General features: G+C 42.9%; 1 non-coding gene across 1 annotated transcript; it reads right to left on the bottom strand.

The window, feature by feature from the left end:
- Positions 1-651: 651 nt before the first annotated feature.
- Positions 652-760, bottom strand: LOC114171367. The gene has a single exon (XR_003601450.1). It is a non-coding gene; the product is annotated as a small nucleolar RNA R71 (small nucleolar RNA).
- Between the last annotated feature and the right edge of the window lie 3,480 nt (positions 761-4,240).

The raw sequence follows: 4,240 nt of genomic DNA, 5'->3' as shown, positions 1-4,240 counted from the left end.
TACTTGTAGTTATACCCTTTGTTATGCCAATATCACCACAATTAATGTTTTTTGGTGCATGAGTAGGGGAAACCCAAGTGAATTACAACCATTTGACCCTGAGATTGATAGGACATTCCATAGAGGAAGTAGGCATCCTAGGAATCCATCTTTGCATGCTGAATATTCATTGACATTTCCTGATTCTTCTGATTTTCATCACATTCCTGACACTTCTCATTCTTTGCATTCTGAGCATACTATATATTTTGAGCATTTTCATACTGATAACATGGCTCAACCTCCTCCACCTCATGAGAGAACCATGAGTGAGCTCACTGCACCAGAGTTCACTTATGATAGTTTATGCATACAATACCCTGAGGAGGAGGTTCCATATGTGCTGAAAACTGGTTTGATACACTTGTTGCCAAAGTTTCATGGTCTTGCAGGTGAGGACCCGTGCAAACACTTGACGCAGTTTCATGTCGTCTGTCCCACCATGAAGCCTGTAGATGTACAAGAGGACCATGTATACTTGAAGGCTTTCCCTCATTCTTTGGAGGGTAATGCGAAAGACTGGCTGTACTACCTAGCACCCAGGTCCATCACAAGCTGGGATGACCTGAAGAGATTGTTCCTTGCCAAGTTCTTTCCTGCTTCAAGGACAACAGCCATACGAAAGGAGATTTCTGGCATCAAGCAGCAATCTGGGGAGACCCTTTATGAGTATTGGGAGAGGTTCAAGAATCTCTGTTCAAGCTGTCCACACCATCAGATTTCTGAACATCTCCTCCTGCAGTATTTTTATGAAGGCTTGCACCACATGGATCGAAATATGATTGATGTCGCAAGTGGTGGTGCCCTTGGTAACATAATCCCAGCTGCAGCCAGACAACTGATAGAGAACATGGCTTCAAATTCTCAACAATTTGGCACAAGGAGTGATGCCATAGTTGTTAGAGGTGTTCATGATGTAGGAGCAGCCGAGTACACAAAGAAGTTGGAAAGTAAGATTGATGCTCTTACTACACTGGTCAATCAACTTACTTCCAATCAGAGAGCTCCAACTGCAAGAGTTTGTGGCCTTTGTACATCTGTTGATCATTTTACAGACTCTTGCCTAGCATTGCAACAACAGGCTTCTTCTTCTACACCAGTGGATACCCCTCAGTTCTTGAAGGAGCTATGCACGCACAAGAGGAGGCTAAAGGGAAACGAAAAGATCAGCATGGGCAGAAACGTGTCAGCATTGATAGGTAAATCTGTTCCTCAGATTCTTGAGAAGTGCAAGGACCCAGGTACATTTTGTGTACCTTGCATCATAGGTAACAATAAATTTGAAAATGCAATGCTTGATCTTGGTGCTTCAATAAATGTTATGCCTCTATCTATTTTTAAATCTCTTTCTCTTGGACCCCTGCAACCTACGGGTGTGGTGATTCAGTTGGCAAATAGAAGTGTTGCCCACCCCGCAGGTTTGGTTGATGATGTTTTGGTTCGTGTCGGTGAATTGATTTTCCCAGCTGATTTTTACATTCTTGACATGGAAGAGGGATTTTCACATGGTTCTGCACCAATCATTTTAGGCAGACCATTTTTGAAAACTGCATGAACCAAAATTGATGTCCATGCAGGTACTTTGTCCATGGAGTTTGATGATATTGTTGTGCGATTCAACATTCTGGATGCCATGAAACATCCTTCTGAGGATCATTTTGTTTTTGACGTGGATATTATTGATGATGCTGTTGATGGATTGATTTCTGATTTCCACTCTTTGCATACATTAAAACATTCATCCGTGTCTGAGTTATCTGAATTTGCATGCATTGATGTTCTTGATTCTAATTCTGATTCTGATTCTGATGATGCTGAATATCATGTCGATAATATTGAATCTAATGAGTTTGACTCTCTGGATGTTGTACCTATTCACTTTGATGTTATACAATCAGGTTGCACTAACCATGTTGCAGGAAGTACACATGCATCTGATTGTTATGCTTAGGTACAAGCTGTGGAACCTATTTCTCCCTCCCTTCTGGTTCTTGATATTCAGCCAGCGTCCAGTACTCAAGAGTTAAAACCACTGCCAGACAACCTCAAGTATGTCTACTTAGAGGAGGAGGACAAACTGCCTGTCATCATTTCCACCTCCCTCACTGCTGAACAAGAGCAGAGGTTGTTGCACGTTCTAAAAAAGCATAAGAAGGCAATTGGATGGACATTAGCTGACATCCCTGGTATTAGCCCATCAACATGCATGCACAGGATATTGTTGGAAGATGGAGCAAAGCCAGTGAGATAGCCACAGAGGCGACTCAACCCTGTCATCTCGGATGTTGTAAAGAAGGAGGTGACCAAGCTTCTACAAGCTGGGATCATCTACCCCATTTCTGACAGTCAGTGGGTTAGCCCCATCCATGTTGTTCCAAAGAAGACTGGCCTCACTGTAGTCAAGAACGAAAAAGAGGAGCTAATTCAAACAAGAGTGCAAAACAGTTGGAGGGTTTGCATTGACTACAGAAGGCTAAACCAAGAAACCAGAAAAGACCATTTCCCCCTACCTTTTATTGATCAGATGCTTGAGCGCTTGGCAGGTAAGTCCCACTATTGCTTTCTTGATGGGTTTCCTGGTTATTTTCAAATTCACATTGCACCTGAGGACCAAGAGAAAACCACATTCACCTGCCCCTTTGGCACTTTTGCCTATAGGAGGATGCCGTTTGGCCTATGCAATGCCCCTTGCACATTCCAACGGTGCATGCTTAGCATTTTTAGCGATTTTCTTGAAAAATGCATAGAGGTGTTTATGGACGACTTTACTGTATATTGGTCCTCATTTGATGCATATTTGGATAGTTTGGACAGAGTTTTAAATAGGTGCATCCAATCTAACCTTGTTCTCAATTTTGAGAAATGTCATTTCATGGTAGAACAAGGCATAGTATTGGGGCACATAATTTCAAAAAAGGGCATTGAAGTTGACCCTGCCAAGATCTCAATTATTTCACAATTGCCTTACCCCTCTTCTCTGCGAGAGGTTCGTTCTTTTCTTGGCCATGCAGGGTTTTACAGGCGCTTCATTCAAGACTTCAGTAAGAAGGCCCTCCCACTGTCCAACCTATTGCAAAAGGATGTTGACTTCATCTTTGATGAAGGATGCAAAGAGGCTTTTAATTGCCTCAAGAAGGCCCTGACCACAACTCCAATCATTCAGGCGCCCGACTGGACAGCCCCATTTGAGCTTATGTGTGATGCATCCAACTATGCATTAGGGGTTGTTCTAGCTCAAAGGATTGATAAGCAGCCGAGGGTAATTTACTACGCCTCTAGGACATTAGATGTTGCCCAATCAAATTACACCACAACAGAAAAAGAGCTCCTTGCGGTAGTTTTTGCACTTGAAAAGTTTCGATCTTATCTACTTGGTTCTCCTGTTGTTGTGTTTACTGACCATGCAGCTCTTAAGTACCTGTTGAAGAAGGCAGAATCAAAACCTCGACTGATAAGATGGATGCTCTGGCTCCAAGAATTTGATTTGGAGATCCGTGATAGGAGCGAAGCACAAAACCTGGTTGTAGACCACCTAAGCAGGATTGAGAGGTCTACTGATGATGCTTCACGGTCCGGGATGACTTTCCCGATGAAAGTTTGTTGACACTCTCTACTTCTTCCTCACCTTGGTTTGCTAACATTGTTAATTATCTTGCTGCTTCTGTTTTTCCTCCCCTAGCATCCAGAGCTCAATGTGATAAACTCAAGAGCGATGCTAGGTATTACATTTGGGATGACCTCTATCTGTGGAAAATGTGCAGTGATCAGGTTACCAGGAGACGCATTCCGGACCATGAGATTGACTCGGTCCTCAAATTTTGTCATTCATTTGCACCTGGTGGTCACCTTGGCACACAAAGGACAGCTCGTAAGGTGCTAGATTGCAAATTTTATTGGCCCACCATCTTCAAAGATGCGTGGAGGATTTGTAGCACATGTGAGGAATGCCAACGAGCAAGAGGAGCCATTTCTTGGAGACAACAGATGCCTCAACAACCCATGCTATTTTGTGAGGTGTTTGACGTCTAGGGTATAAATTTCATGGGCCCTTTCCCTATCTCTTTTGGTTTCACTTACATCTTGCTTGCTGTTGATTATGTTTCAAAATGGGTGGAAGCCAAAGCCACTAGAACTAATGATGCTCGAGTTGTTGTGGATTTTGTTAGGTCTCACATATTTTGCAGGTTTGGAGTTCCTCGAG

The sequence above is a fragment of the Vigna unguiculata genome, unplaced genomic scaffold (genome assembly GCF_004118075.2).
Source record: "Vigna unguiculata cultivar IT97K-499-35 unplaced genomic scaffold, ASM411807v1 contig_216, whole genome shotgun sequence".
NCBI lineage: Eukaryota > Viridiplantae > Streptophyta > Magnoliopsida > Fabales > Fabaceae > Vigna > Vigna unguiculata.
The sequence above is the reverse complement of the archived record's forward strand: the minus strand, read 5'-3'. Positions and strand labels throughout refer to the sequence as shown.